The 16,965-nt window shown below is 37.9% G+C and overlaps 1 protein-coding gene across 2 annotated transcripts in view; it reads left to right on the top strand.

Moving 5' to 3' along the window:
- The window catches only part of SNCA (synuclein alpha), a 64,849-nt gene that overhangs the window by 29,170 nt on the left and 18,714 nt on the right, over positions 1-16,965 (top strand). The gene's annotated exons all lie outside the window — the stretch shown is intronic.

The following is a 16,965-nucleotide window of genomic DNA, read 5'->3' as shown; positions in this document are numbered from 1 at the left end:
ATTATTCCAGCTTATATCATTATTTCTTTGATCTGCCTAGTATATCTTGAAGGCTTATAAGATTTTAGTCAACAATTAGAGGTAAAAAGGCAAGGCTGGTATGGTGGCAGCTGAACAAAGGTTGTGGTTTAGTTGTATTCTCTCCCTTGGTCAGTTTTATCTCGTTGTTTTCTCAGCCATCTTAGCATGGACTGGCACTCCTTGAGAGTGCATTTAGAAGAGGAAGATGGGAGAAGACAAAAGAATATTGCTTTCAGTTAAGCCTAAAACACTTGTGTTCTGTTCACTGTTTGCTTTCTGTTCAGGATTGCTCTGGCCTTTGAGTACTTAATGCCATATCAACAGTTTTGTTTTTCTAGGCTGTGTTGAAACTGAACATCTGAAAATCTGCGATAATTTGGTCCAAGGCCAGATTTCAATCTGAATACTCTATTCCACTTCACAATCATCACTACTGATGTAATTGTGCCTACTAGTAACAAGATTAAGAGTTGGAGTAGGATACACTTGTCAGAGGAACTGTTCTGTTCTTTAGCTGTGAATGTATGAAATACTGTTCAGTTAAGCACTGCATAGGACTACTCCACAATAAATAAGTAATCCTATTATACAAATCATTCAGACCTTCATGTATTTGCTTTCCTGAAGTACTACTGTATCAATACCTATTTAGCCTATCCTGCATACCACAGTTAGTGACAGCATACACTGCCTTTCAACACGTTTTCCCTTACTAACATATTTCCTCCTCTCCACATAAAGTTTTGAGTTCTGTAGTAAGTGATAACTTAGTACTTTCCTATTTTCTGCTTTTCCTTCCTCTTTGCTTTATTTTCCCAGCTCATGCATTTGGCATTGGTAATGCAATAAACTACAAGAGCTACTTCAAGTTGCCATAGAAGCAGACAATTTTTGCACAGTGATGGAGATTTTGGATAGATGCTGAGCATACCAGAGCTTGAACAGTTTCAGGCTCTGTTATGTTAAGTCAGGATGGTAGAGCATTGTATATTCTACCTGTTGTCTTTTCCTATGTCTGTGAATAGGAAGAAAGTTGTTTTGGTGTAAAGAGAACAGAGGTGGTTTTGTTTCCTTGGGCTATTTCAAGTGTTTCCTAGCTGAATTCGAGCGAAGTAGGATGATCTGTGATAATAGTGTTGTTCCATGCATGTTTTTTTGACAGTGTACTTTCTGTGTCACAGTATTTAGACAGGACTGGCTTAAGTCCACGTAAATGTCTAGTTATCTTTTAAATAAGAGGTGAAAAACTGAAGCAATTGGTTTAGTGTCAGTTAATACTTGAAGATACTGTTAATAAGTATGTAGTCAGACAGCCTGGATTGACAGCAGTGACTTGTGACTTGTTCAATCCAAATGTGATAAATATGCTATAATAACTGGATTTGTGCTGTCCAACTCCATTCTACAAGACACGGCACCATGAGATGCTAGTTGATCTCTCAGCATTCATTGCAGTTGCTTCAAGATGTGTCTTTGTGAGTTATTCACTTTATTTCTTGCATGTTTAGGGCAGAGAATGCCTTATGTCCTAATGGGTGGCATTGAGGGAGAGCTATGCTCAAGGCAGTGTTGACTTTTTTTAAATTTAATCATACTGGTGCGCTTCTCTTTGCTTTTCACACTAGAGCAGACTCACCGAAAACACCTCTCCAGTCTCAAGAGATTGACTGTTGCACACCCATAACACTTCCCTCAAAGCCATTATAAACAAAAGTTTGTGAGTAGAATACAGCACAACTTTTATTAATCTTTGGGTGATGAATTCTGTGCTGTTGTCCGAAGCTATCTTGAGGAGTGTATAATTGGGATGGATGGAGAAATACAGTACTCAAGACTTTGTATGTGTATTGGGTTTATTTGTGTTAGGAGTTATTTAATTTTACCCAGAAAAAAATGCAGCAGCAGAGTAGCCTGTAAACTAGGGGATTCAAATACCTATATTGACTAAAATTATCTGCTTGTAAGCTCTAAAGATCTTGCAGATTATTTCAAAGTACTTAAGTCAAATTTCACTTGTCATCTTTAGAACAAATCCTTCTGGTCTGTTGGAAATCTGAGGTGGGAAGCTTGGAATTCTCTTGGTGTCTGGGAGGCAGAAGGTTGCAATTAGTACTTAGTCCAATTAGTAATGCTGATGTTACAAGTCAGAACTCAAGCTGCCCAGATGTCTGCTAACTGTAGACATACGTGATTATAGGTTCACTAAATCAGTTTCAATTCAGGCACCTACAGATAGAGTTTAGAGGATGATCTAATAGCCTTCTAGAGCTTTATCATCAGCCTAATGTTCAGTAAGCTTTTCCATGCTGAAAACTGTTGCAGATCTTTTCCTCTGCCTGAGAGTGCAGAAAAACCTCAGATAATCACTGCAGGATGCTTGAGCTCATTAGGTGAAAATAAGTAAAGTTAGAGGTCTGTCCCAGAAGGACTCACTGCTGGTTTTGGATGCTGGAGTTGGGCAGTGCCATGTTTCTCCACAGTAACTATTTGCATTAGTTAAAATTCACAAGAACTTCTATAGCATTTAAGAATCTGTGCTGTCAATCGTTTCTGAGTGTTGGAAGAAATCTTGATGCCAGCTGTCTCTTCATGCACAGCCCAAACCTCATGAATCCCTTGTCCTTTCAAATTTGAAATAATTAAAAATTTTATTTAGGTCATGACTGTCTTCAGCTTTTTGAGGATTAGGTTGCTTAGAGTAACAAGAAAACAAAGCTTAGCAGCAATCTCTTTGAACAATGTTTCTAGCTAAAAGCTTTTAGTACAAAGACATGGGAGAGTGTCCACAAAACAATGTCAGATTCAGATGTGACACTGATTTGTCCAAACTCAAATGCATCTCTTGGTGTTGCTGCTTCAGAGGATTCAGAACTACACTGTGCCTGCAATTGGTGGCTTTTTTTGTGCTTGTTGAAATTGTAAGTCACTGAAATCTTTGAAGTGTTAAAGAGTTTTACATAATTTAAATGCTGGAGCTCCAGTTAATGTGTGCTGTCATGGCCTTATTTGAGCCTGGAATGTCTAAGAATGAGTGTATCAATTGTAATTTATCTAGGAACTATTCTTCAGCTACTGGATGTTTTTTTGTTGTTCTAGCTTTTTGGCCTTGATGAACAAGCTCTGAGTGAATATATTGATTCTGAGGTATGATAAGGTTGAGAAACTCTTCTGTCTAAAATAACATTTCATAACAGGAGAAATGTTTCATACTAAGTAAGCAATGCCATCCCATTGCTCTAGAAGAGCAAATAATTTAACTTCTAATTATATACACCCAAGAAATTCCTGAAATTACAACAGTGAACGTTCACTACTGGTGGCAGGAATCAAAGATGCTGGACATTGGCTGTCATAGTGTCACTCCCCAATATTCCCCCTTTGCACTTGGAGACTTTGGCACTTGGAATGCAATATGGAAGGCAGTATGTTTCTATGCAATTATCCTCCTTTTGTCCAGTGCTTATTTGCATACAAGCAACCTCTCTGCAAATACGTTGTCTTACAGTAAGGAGTTCTGCAGCTTAACTAAGTGCTCTGGGAGAAAGTTTTGCCTGGCTTTGGTTGTGGCATTTGATGTTTTCAGTTTATAGCCTACTGGGTTTCTGGTTTTTATTCTTACTGTGAAAATATTCATGTTGTAATAGGAGAGAAGGAGAGAGTCTACACTTTGCTGCAACTTATTTGGTAGAGTTGCTTTGTTGTCATAGACTGAATAATTAAAAGAAACTTGAAAAAAGAAAGAATAATCCATCCCACCTATCTGGGTCCTGGTAGAGATCTTTTTTTCCTATAATATATCTTCTCATGGATAGTTCAAAACTTAGTTATGCAGGGAAAAAAAAGGAAATCTCAGTTATGTCCACAAACGGTGTATGAACAAACTTCAGTTCTTGTGAATTTAGCCATTATTCAAAATTATCCAGCTGTTCCAGCCTATTGATTCCTTTATCTTAATTGTTTTCAATTTGTTATTTGTATTATGCATTTGGCCACTGGTATTGGTTTGGCATTCTTCCAAACTCACAAAGCCTTTCTTGAGGGACTGTGCAAATTCTCTGGCAAATACATTTCTGTGTGTGTATTTGCTGTAGTTTTTCGTATGTATGATAATGTAAATAAAAGGAATAGTGAGTTCAATTGAAATGGTTATAAGAATTATATTTGTGTAAGTGTTCTAAAATATTTAATGATGGATTCAGGTCATAACACGTTTTCCTGGATGCTTTTAAAGTCATGTTGTAAAGACTATTCAAATTTCTTTTTCCTGTGCACTGTTGAGATAGAATTAAGTAGTGGCTATTTTTTGTGTGACAAGCTTTCCTTTATTTTATCTTCAGTTATTATATACTTAAGAACTTTTTCATAATAAAGTACCATGCAGTCCAAGACTAATTGCATACATTTACTTTCTCATGAATACTCTGCAAAAAATTTGTGAATTGACTTCATTTGAAATTAATTTTTGAAAAAATTTAAACTTAATGGGGTTTTATGGACATAATTGTCACAGCTGATGGTGGAAACTTTGGGAAAGCAATTTGTCATTCTGGGTGTTTACAGGCATTAGGTTCTTCTGTAGTGCAAACTACGAAGATATTTGTGATGACCTTTAAACTGTTGTTAGGTTTTGGACTTAAGAGCCTGAAGTTGAGGGGAGAAGTAGCATCTCTGAATTGTAATTTGTAACAATTATACATGGCTCATGATTTCAAGGTTTCCTGCTAAGAAGTGCAGGTTTTTTTTCAAGTGACTTGATCAAATACATATAGGACTGTTGTGATAAACTCTTCAGTTTTTGCTCTTGGGATCCAGTTTCTAGATTTTTGTGTTCCTGATCTGCTGAGTACTCTGAATTCCTTCCACTTCATTACCACTTCTAAACTTGTGAACAGTACGCTGCCTTTTCTGCCACTGATCATGATGAAAATGTTTTTAATAATCTCTTCAGTAACTGGTTTGAGGCATCTTCCTTCAAACTGAAACATTGTCATTTATTATTCTTTCTTTCTAGGCTTTCAGCTTTGATTCAGAAGAACTCGTTTTTATTCAAATTATTTTTTATTTAAAATTTTGAGGTACAAAACTGTCTGCTTTATTAAAATGTAAATATATCAGTTACACTGTGCCCCCTTAATCCACCAGTTTTTCATTTCTGTGTAAACGAAGCAAGCTTGTCAGGCAAGATTGTCACATAGCAGTGCAATGTGTTTTATTGCTCATAATTCATTTCCCTTTGGGCCTGGGATTTTCAGTTGCGTATAGTGGTGGCTTACATCTTTTATCCATGCAGTCAGTTGGAGATTTACTGTTCTCTTCTGTGAGAGTAACTTTAAGACCTGTGTGGAGTGGTTCTGAAATGCCCTCCATAGGTGTTCCCTTATTTTGCCGGTGTACTGTGAGACTGCCTGTGTTTGCCTATTGGTCTTCACTGACTCTTGGGCCACCTGAAGGTCTGGTCAAGTATTCTCTAAAAAATATGGTGGGAGAGTAGCTAAATTTCAGAGATTTCGGGTTTCAGAAGCTGTTTCCTGTTTGCAGTGCTGTAGCTAAGATGGTTGGAGTATATTGTTGTTGTGTTACAACAAAGGAAAAACTAGGATGCTAATCCTAAAAACTCCAGCTTCCCAAAATTTCATGAAGATGACATAGGTAGGAATTAGACCCTATTCTTTTGATGAACTTGAAATGCTCCTTGAGATTTTTCTCTTTGCAGAGAACTCTCTATGGAAAAACAGACAAATCAGTTCTCCAAAACCTAGAATATAAGAGGTAATGTAGGCTTGTCCTGGTTATTTTACTCCTTTCTCTGAAGTGAGTGTAGGGAAGACTGCCTTTGGATCTGATATTCTTTCTCTAAGTTTAAAGACTATAAAAGGGAAGAAGTGTTTGCTTGAAAAACTGAAATAATGTACTCTGTCAACATCAGATATTGCAGTCTCTGTAGTGAAAGCCTGTAATTGATGTGGAGAAAGTAATTCAATGAAGCTTTATTTGCACATAACTCTAGAAATGTTAATATTTCCAATTAAAAAGAAAAGTTTTCCTACTGTGTTTTAGAGGGCAACAGCTACTTGCTGTTTCCTTCTCAGCAGCAGTAAAATAAATCACTTCAGAATTAATAATTAAGATATTGTTCACTGAAATTTGAGTGACCTGTAATTAAGATTTTAAGTTTAAGGTGACTAACTTGACATTTATTAGAACTGCCCCAAAATAGATATTTCTAACATGCATTCCATTGGGCTTTTTGGTATTACTAAGCCTAATCCACGTTTACATGATCAGAGAATTGGCCAAGAAGTCCAACAACAAAGTTCCTCAAGTTGGCAATCAAAAACCCCACACTCCACCCAAATGCATGCCATAAATAACTGACATACTCCCACCATGATAAAATTAGTTGAGGAGAAAAAAGGCTCATGGTAAGACTTGCAAATGTCATCTTTGTTAGTGCGGAGCATGTAGGAACCTTTTCTAAAAAGGAGCATTCAGTATAGTGTGAATAGACAAGTACAGTATGTAAAGACTTCTGAAAAACATAGTAAATCTATGAGTCTTGCATTATGTGATGTATTGCTAGAAAAGCAATTTCTCAGTGTTTAATTTGTAAGACATACTGTTCCGCAAACTGCAATGTAGTCCTCAAATTAGATTATAAATGAGATCATAGAATCATAGGAGTTGGAAGGGATCTTTGGGATTCACTGAGTCCAACCCCCATCATTGGTGGTTCGATTCTTTGGGCCTCTGAGAAAGATGAAATTTGAGTTTTATCAAAACAAATGTGCTATAGAGCATCTGATAGAAGGTAGAGAAAAGAATTTATAACCATAAGATTTTGCTTGTCTGTAAGTATAGTAGCTACATCGCAAGGAATGAGCCTTATTTGAGAACTTAAAAGATATGTTGTCCGTGATACTGGCCTAATAATATTTCTGTACCTTTATTGAACATTAAGCACCTTTTATGTTTCAATTAACTTGCCCCCCATTAAATTACATTTTGATGCATAATTCTACAAATATATGATTCTGTTATGGTTCTGTTTGGGCTTTTTTAATAACACAAGAAACTAGATGATGAAGCCTTGTCCTAGAGCTTCACTTTAGTTGTACATCTACCAAATCTCTCAAGGAGGAGCCAACAAATGCAAGTGGTATGTTTAGCTATACTTTGAGGACTCTGTTTCAAATTTTACTGCAGGAAAAATGAATAACTATTTTTAATCATACAAGCAGAAGAGAATTCAATAATAGTATGCTTTTTCCTGTATTATTAAGAGCAATGAACAAAAGTGAGGAAAGTATGCCAGAGATTACAGAAGGACAGAAAGTGTACTTAATACAATAAGACACTAAAGATAAGTGAGTGTTGGGCTATTTTTGTGTTTTAAAGGTCTGCATGGGAGTGAAATAAAAATAATGTAGGTTGTAAACAAGCCTAAATAATGGACCCAAAACATCTATACAGGAACAGTATACGGGAGTATAAACAGGAGTCAGTGCTGGGGCCAGTACTCTTCAATATCTTTATTAGTGACATTGACAGTGGGGTTGAGTGCATGTTTAGCAGGTTTGCTGATGATGCCAGGCTGTAGGTTGCAGTCAATACACCAGTGGGATGACAGTCCATCTAGAAGGACTTAGATAGGCTTGTGTAGTGGGCCAACGTGAACCTCATGAGGTTCAACAAATAAAAATGCATGATCTTGCACCTGGGTTGAGACAACCTTCACTACCAATACAAGCTGGGGGATGAAAGGATTGAGTGCAGCCCTGCCAGAAAAGTTCTGGGGATTCTGGTGGATGGCAAACTGGACATGAGTCAGTGATGTGCTCTCGCAGTCCAGAAAGCCAACTATCCTGGTGTGCACCAAAAGAAGAGTGATCTGCTGTTTGAGGGAGGTGATCCTGCCCCTCTACTCTGTGCTTGTGAGGCCTTAGGTGGAATACTGTGTCCAGATGTAGAGTCCTCAGTACAGGAAAGACGGATCTGTTGGAGTGTGTCCAGAGGTGGGTCACAAAAATGGTTCAAGGGCTGCAACACCTCTCCTATGAGGACAGGCTGAGAGAGCTGCGGCTGTTTAGCCTGGAGAAGAGAAGGCTCTGAGGTGGCCTGATAGCAGCTGTTTAGTATCTAGAGGGAAGCTACAGGTAAGAAGGGATAGACTGTTTAGCAGGGTCTAAAAAAGAATAAGTATTTGACAGTGAGGGTGGTGAGGCAGTGGAACAGGTTGCCCAGATATGTGGTGGATGCCTGGTCCCTCAAAACTTTCTAGGTGCGGCTGGACCAGGCCTTGGGCAACCTGATCTATCTGCATGTCCCTGTTCATTGGAGGGGAGTTGGCAAGGACCTTTAAAAGCCATTAGTCCAACTCCAAGAATTCAGTAATTCTATGATATGATGAGACTGGGGAATACAGAACATCTGAAGACCTTGCCAGGGTATCTCTACTTGAATTGAGGCATACTTCTGAAGCTGCTACGTTTCTAAGAGGTAATCATTAAAAACTTGATGTTTTGCCTGTAAAAAGAAGCATATCCAATGATTCTATGATTGTCTGTTAGCAGACAAGCAATTAGTCAAGAGAAAATTAGCAAAAAGAGTGACATTTGCAAGTGGTGACTCCTCAGTGAATTCTGTCCCCCCTCCTAAGATGTCAGAAGAAAATTAAAAATGTTTGCACGGCAAAGAAATGCTAAGTAATTTTTGCTTGTGGAAATGAAGGTAGTGATGTTCATTTGAAAATTTGAGAAGAAAATTCAAGGTTGGATGGATTGAGTGAAGATATTTCCAGGTTCTTCCAGGATCCTTCATAAACAAAATAGTTAATACTGAATGCTAGCAGTTTCCATAGTGAAAATGTTCACTGATACAATTTCTGTGGAGTTAAAATACCCCAAGGGCTCATACCTAGGAAAAATGAATTTCTAACTCCTTCAGCTTAAAATGCCTGTGATGTATTTCAATGTGTTCTGAAATCTGTGTCAGAGACTGCTGCAGAAGCTGGACGAATGGGTTTATTCCATCATAAATTTCCTGAGACTTTGCACTGAGTTACTGAGGATTTGATAAGCCCTGTTTCCTTACCTTTAGAGCTTGTAATATGTTTCTGCTTTGTCTATATATATAATGCATGAGATTGTCATGCTGTTGCTGTAAGCAAGTTGAAGGTTTTTGTAGAGGTGAATACATCGCAGTGTAAAGCATTCAAAAGCATTCAGAAAGTGGAAATTCATGGATATGGTTGACAGCGGCATATAATCTTTGCTGCAATCCTTGAGAACTACTCTGCCCCAAAACTACTCCTATTTATGATAGGTTAATGCTTAATTATTTGTGCTATGTTGATCTACTTTTTGGAAAGTGCTAAGTAAAAACAGAATCCAGTTCCCACAGAGACATCAGCTTACAGGTAACTCAGCTGTTAACAAGAAAATAACATTAGAAGAATACATATATTGAAGCATTACAGGCAAGTGATAGGAAAACGGCTTGAATATAGCAATGTCTGAAGCAGTCTTTATTAGCTTTGTTTTTCTTTACATTTCTGTATTGGATTTGAGTGGTTGAAAAATCTGTTTCCTCACTTAGTTCAAACGTTTCTCATCAGAAATGGTATGGGAACGAAGTGGTCAAGAAAAAGGTCTCATGGTACTTTTAGTGAAACTACTAAGATATTTCCTTTCATTAGACTATGAAAGTTGGATTAGTAATGAAAGCTTTTCCAGTTTATTCCTTTTTTCAAATTGATGTTTTTTACTGAGGGTTCTTAGACTGTCTATCATGTTGTGATGCTGTGTGTTTTGTTCTGTTCTTTGTAATACTTAATTCTTAGATGCCAAATAGAATAGTTATTTTCTATATTTAAATCATTATTTGTTTTAAAGAAACACTTAATAACCAGGGGATAATTAAAAAGAAAAAAAATTGCAGTACTAATTTGATCACAGTACAAATGTGAATGCTGTGATCATTGTGTTTCATTAGAACAATAAATAAAAATTTAGGGGGTGAAGGGGAAGGAGAAAGGAAGTTTAGTCTTCTCTATAGTACATGTGTTGTGGAGAAATAGTGTACAGTGTCCCTTGTTGCTTCTACTTCACAGCCAAGAAGAGCAGGACATCTGGCTTACCTTTGGGTACAGGGGATGCTACTATAAGAAGACTAGACAGTGGTTACCTGGGGCAGTGATTTAATCTCATTTTTTCTCTTGTAGTTCTTCTGTATCTGCTTACTAGTTGCTTGCTCTGCTTACATGATTGCTCTCAAAAACCATTTCCTTTTTCTTCAGTCTCCTCCTTCTGCTACAGTGAAGGCTGAAATTTCCTCATTCTCTACGGGGTAATTGAAGGCTTGGTAACATAGAAATTATATGGTGCTAGTGCTTCTCTTCTTTATGTTCTTGGCTCTGTCTACATTTGCTGTAATGCTGTTTCCTGAAATAAAGATGCTTTCTAATATTGCTGCTATTGCTAACTTGTCTCACTCCAGCTTTTTGTGGAGTATAAGTTAAAGATTTTGGTGATGCTTAAGGGATCCATGTGATGTAGATGATATGTAGGAAGCCTGGCATCCTCACACTTGGTTTTTTATTATGTCTAATATTTCAACAGTATAAACCAAAGAAATAAATGATGGTTCTACTCTGGAAAATCTTGCAGCTATAAAGCCTGATACAAAACAAAATGGGCTTTTAGAAAATAATGCCTGTGACTCTGGATAGTTTACTTAATTCCAAGTGCTTTGACATTATGTGTTTTTGACTGGTAAAATATAAGCTTGAAACTATGCCAGTGTAATGGAAGTTTGTTTTATTTTTAGAAAGATGCTGAAGTCTGGATGTTCAGTGACGGATGAGCTTAGAGATGACATCTGAGCATGTGTTGGTGACCACTGTTAGGTAGTAGCTGTTGATCTGATTTGTAGTAAATTAAGAGAATAGATTGCTCATGTGTCAAATGCATGTCCCCTTTCCCTGACATCTATAGTGACAGTAGCAGCTGGAAGCCAGCAAAGCAGATGATCTCATAGTCTGTCCTCTCCCTTCTAAGTTTAAAATTTTTGAAAGTAAGCACAGTTTAAATGAATGCTTCAGATTATTTGCGCTGACATCCAAGAAGGCCTCATTTTCAGAAGCCTAACTTCCTATTTCTTGAACTATTTCTAAAAACTGTCTCATCTTGAATATCCAAATATTCGCTGATAATTCATCCACAAGGATGAAGGAAAAGGAAAGCAAAAGATAAGTGACTCTGAGAACTGCCTCCCACAAATGAGGCTGACAGAAATACCGCATTTTGGCTCTTGTGAAGTAACATGTATGCTTGGGTTTGTTCTTTAGTGTGAGTGTGTTAACTTAAGCATGTGTATGCTAAGTTATGGACAGGATCAGGATATCAGGTTGCTGGTAATAAAAGCGGGATGAGCTAGAGGATCACTGTCAATTGAAATTCTGTTTTTGTGTATTTGGTTCTTTGAGCAGTAAGAAATGAAAAATTCAAAAACCTGAGAAGCTGAGCCTGAATTTTCTTATCCTTCAGTTTATGAAAGTTGGGTGATGCTCCCCCGAGTGCTGTTGGGCATGTTAAAATCCATCAACTATGATAGCATGTTTACTTTTTCTCACTTTGCTTCTCAGTCCCTAGCCTGCATGGAATTTAAGAGCTGGCATGAGACTCTGAAGTGACGGTATTAAAATTCAGAGATACCTGACATGAGGGAAGCATCCTAGCATTCCATCCTGGCCTGAGGCACCCTCAACACCTGTGCCCAAGCTCCCATGGAAGCTCTGGATGCATGGTTTATATGAGGGTCTTCGCATTGTGTTTTGTGACTGGTGGATATTGCTGGTGGTGCAGGCCTTCCATGAGTTACTTAGTCATGTTGCCCTCAAGTCTTGCAAAGATACAAGTTGTATCATAGTGCAACCTTTACTTTCCAGTTCAGACAGGTGAACAGAATGACAGAATTTTTATCTCTTTGCCTCTTACTGAAGGCCTAGACTGATGTTTTGATTGGTGTTACTGTACAGATGCGGCTGAGTGTGTGCGTCTCCAGGAGCAGCTCCTGGCTTGAGATCTCTGCACTGAATGGGGCCCAAATCACTCTGGGCTCAGTGTGCTGAGTCTAACTAAAAGCACCTGTGAGCAACATGGCCTGGGCTGCCCTTCTCTGCCTGCCAGTTGAAGATGTGCTGATGTCTGGCTGGAGCACAGTGCCTGTAGTATTCATTGGGTGCTGTTAGCAGGCAGTCCTATGACATACTTTTTGCTCCAGAATAGTGGAACTTCACATTGCGTAAAAATAAAAATGGTGTGAGGCAGCTGAGTTGCACAAAAGTGTAAAGTATGCAGGAAAGGCAGAGTTTTCATTCTTCTCTCCTAGGCAGTAATGCAGGCTGTGCTTGGATAAAGAAGTGAGACCTGTGATCAAGGTGAGACAGTGCTTGAATGCTGTGGCTTATGAAGTCAGGGTGTCCCATTGATTTCAGAAGCTATCCCAGTATTAAAATGGGGCTTAGAATTAGGCCTTTGAAATATTCTGTGGCTATACTCAAAAATCTGATTCTAACTCAATGACAGATTTTTCCTTTGAATATGTGAAACTACTTTGGAAGATGTTCCTTAGAGTATGCTTATTAATCTATTAATAATCTTATCAATGTATTTATCATAATTCGTTCTCTGCTTCGAATCTGTATAAATATTCAGATATAACTATCTAAATATGTAGCTTTAACTTTTTCTGAACTTGTGACTTTTTACAGTTTTCGGAAGTATCAGGTTTCTTCTTAATTTCTTTTAGATAAAATGCGGTTGTGTAATTTTGATTGAGAGCTGAGAGCTTAGGAAAAACATCCAGTACTATGAAGAGAGTACTAATGTTGGCAATATTGACAATGCTGCTACACTTCAGAAGCTAAAGGAAAGCAGATGGTGTTTCATGTTACTTGAGTGTTTTTCTTGCATTAATATCTATAGTATAGCCCTTCAAAGGGTATTACCTGAGTTGTAGCTATCTTTTCCTACTACTGCCTTCCCACCCATCCCCAAAAAGAAAAGCAGTAACTTTTTCCAAGTATAAAGCCTAGATTATGATCACATCTGTTAATGTCATGTCATGGTGTCTAAAGCATCTTCTCATGCACTTACTGTTTGCACTTAAAAAGCACTGCTTTGTATCAGCAGTATTTCATTTTTGCTTTTTAACTTTTTCTTCCTGAATATTCTCTTCTCTGAAAGAGAGGTCAGGCACTGGAATCGGCTGCCCAGGGAGGTGGTTGAGTCACTGACCCTGGATGTGTTCAAGGAGCGTTTGGATGTTGTGTTGAGGGACATGGTTTAGTGAGAACTTTGGTTATGGTTGGACTGGATGATCTTGTAGGTCTTTTCCAACCTTGGTGATTCTAAGATTCTGTGAAGGAAACAGAAATTTTAAGTAAATATGGAAAGCTCAAAACCATTGCAATCTCTGGAAATGTTTGGCTTTGTAGTGGTGCCAAACTGATAGCTCCCCACTTGAAATAGACCTCAACAAGTAGCCTGTGAAATTTAGTCCAGAGACAGGGAGCCAGTTCTTGCTGTACAGTTTTAGACGAAGAGAAAGCATCAAAGCGCATCTTTTGCTCGTGAACTTTACAGACTTCAAAATAGGCTCTTTCTCAGCAGCCACGTTGCCCTGGAGAGAATAAACTTAATACAGTCTAGTAACTGATGGTAAAGGAGAAGAAATGTCAGAGAAGCACTGGCAGATCAATACTACCCCAGCAAGGTTAAATTTGTCTCTGAATGTATGGGAAGTCTGGACAGATTTGGTGTGTACATGAGAGGTTATGATTGATAGAGGACCTGATTATATTTAGAAGGCAGGGACAAACTGGTGTAGTTCTCCAAGCAACTTTGTCCCAAGTGTCAGCACAGCTTTCGCTGTTTAAAAACACAAGTTTAAGGAAATGTCTCAGAGTATGTCATACTGGTGAAATAACTATATTAATGGATGTCGTTTCTGGCAGTCATATCTGACAGACTGGTTTCATGATAAAATGTATACAACTACTTCAGACAAATTTTAGAGTGAAAACTCAGGGTAAGACTTCTGCGTAGTGATTTCACTGTGAATTTTGACAAGCTGAGCCTCTAGAATTAATTACTTTGTTAAATTTCTATGTAGGAAGACAACTATTAATTCACAAATTGTTGGATATGGACTAGCAAGTAGTGTCAGATTGCCATGACTAAAGCGAAGAAATTTGTTATGGGAGAGGATAAAAAAGTTTGAACTGTAGATCTCTAAGTATTTTGATGAGTACAGCAGTGTGGTAAGAGATCTTAAATACCTCACAGGTAGTTTACAAAGATGTTTAAATCTTGGGATCAGTTTAAATCTAAAATCTAAGTGGTGGAGTGGAAACAGTGATATTTCCTGAATTAGAGTGTTGAGAGTTCTGACAGGTCTGGTCAGTAATTCATTTTGGCAGACTTCAACTACCAGGAGCTGTGATGAAAGAGGTCTAGCACTGACCATTTAACTTGGTGCCAGGATAGATAATCCATTGAGTATATGGAAAAGAGAAGCCTAGTCACTGCTGAAGTTCTAGCCTCTGGAACTGGGACATGTTCTTGTGTAATGGCATGGGACCATTCATTACAGCAGGTCAGTACTGGCTGGACACCCAGTGAGCGCTGGCCTTGGTCGATTGAAAAGCATGGTGAGATTGGGACTGAGGCTGTAACTGAGAGGGCATCGACCAGAATGCCCTCTGCAGAAGAACCATGACTTTGAGAAACAGGCAACAAATCATAAAATCATTAAGGTTGGAAGAGGCCAGTAAGATCATCTTGTCCAGCCATCAATTGGCTGCTCGGTTTGCAGTCTGTGATCATAAGCTTAAAAAAAAAAAATGTATTTCAGGCAGAAAACCGAAGCTTTTTAAGAAGTGAGCCCAACTGAATTGTTGGGACTTTAGTCAACTGTGGGCAGCCCCTTCCTGTGATGAGCTGAGGTCTGAGGCTGCTGTCTGACAGTGAGATGCCATCTGTATGTAACATTAGTGAAAGTATGTTGTTTTCTCTGCTCAACCACTTTCGTGCAAGAAAGGTATTTATTTAGGGAAGAACAAACACTTCCACTGGGAAGACTGTGGGTGCTTTCCACTGGAAAGAAATTAAGCAGTGTTTCCAAGACACGAGCATTAGAGAATTACTCACTGAACCTCATATATCCAGTCTTAATTGTGTTATAGGATTTTTGTGTCTTAATTCTGGCAGTCAGTGACAAGAGGTAAGCTTTGCCCTTCCTTTTCAGAGTGAGCCATGAAGTTCTGTGCCTTTGGCTTGGCTGATACAAACTGCATGAGCTGAAGTTAACTAACTCTGTGAAAGCTGGTGCCCGTAAGGAGAAAAAAACAAACTATTTCACTTATGTTCGACTACTTCATCAGTAAATATATATTTTTCATGCTCAGAAGGCAATTTATTTCCATCTGTCTTGCCTGTTACACTGCAGGGAAATATTTCTGAAATTAAACTTGGCTAGTTGCTTGTTGCAGAGTGACAGCTGAATAACCAGTTGATGCCGTAAAGCCTTCAGGTAAAGCAGTAAATGTTGTGGCTTGACTGTAGGAAACAAAGCCAGTGAGTATTAATGGAGGCCAAAAATATCTGAAAAAATCTTGGTAGGGTTAAGACAAACTTTTCTGCAGTGTTTTAGACCAAATATTTAATGACATCTGTGTTTTCCTACCTAGTTGCTATAAAATCTACATCTCTCCCAAACACATGTACATTGCTATTGACTCTTTTTCCTCTGAATTTATGCACTAGAATGTCTAAGATGAGCATTAGGGCTATAAACACTCAGTTTAATAATCTGGAAGTGGAGATTGCTGATCAGACTTTAAAAAAATTAAAATACCTTTTTTAAGTAGAACTGTCTCATTGGGGGAAAAAAAACAGTTATAGTGGAATGATGCCAGAAGATAAAAACCAAGTTACTGTGTCATACCAGCCAAAATCTAATATCAAAACAACTGTTTCAGAAATAGTTACTGAGAAGGAAAGATAAGATTTCCATACTGTTACTATTTTTTTCACAGTGTAAAACCAAGGAAATAATAAATAGCAGCAGTATGAGCCCTCACAAATGGACGTGAACATATTTCCTTTCCTAGGATCATTCTCATCATTACACCTGATGCAAGTGACTCTTTCTTCAGCATTACAGAGGTTTATCAACTTTAAAATACTTACTGTTCTTTCATGAACTTTTGTCTATATATATGCCTTAATGTTGACTTTCATCCTGATAAAGTTTATTTGGTTGTGTCCTTTTCCACAGTATAAACTGAATTTGGCATGTGTACAGCCAAAACTCTATCAGTTGCTGTTGAGCAGCATCAGTCTGTTTTTCAGAGTAAAAACAAGTATGATCATTGAGAACAAAACCTCCTCTGAAAATTATTTACCTTACAGTGCAGGAATATAGCCTTGCATAAGCAGGTCCACCTCAGCTCTTTGCTATGTATGTATACTGAGAGAAGTCAAATGAGACGGTGACTGATTGACCAGCCCTTCTCTGAAAATGTATCAATAGCTTATATTCCAGTGAATTTTTATATCTGACTGTTCAATTAGAACTATATAAAAATCTTTCTTAATAAATTTTGCATGTAGATCTGCAATGATTTATGTAAAATTACAGTCCAGATAGATAAGCAGTGATTGATCATGGTAGGAAAGCAGTGTTAAGTCAGTGCGACTGCCTTGATAAATACCTGCTGAATATATGATTTTCAATACCTAGAAAATATAAATCGTAAGCTGCATGTCAAGTTGCTATACAGTCTTGATGCATTACATACATATCAATGAAATTTCTTGAGCTACTGTGCCTTTGCTCTAATCTCTATATCAAATGATTCATTGATCAGTGTAAGAAGTTAGA

This window comes from Phasianus colchicus, chromosome 4, assembly GCF_987193195.1.
Source record: "Phasianus colchicus chromosome 4, bPhaCol1.hap1.1, whole genome shotgun sequence".
Lineage (NCBI taxonomy): Eukaryota > Metazoa > Chordata > Aves > Galliformes > Phasianidae > Phasianus > Phasianus colchicus.
This window is presented reverse-complemented; position numbering and strand designations above follow the sequence as displayed.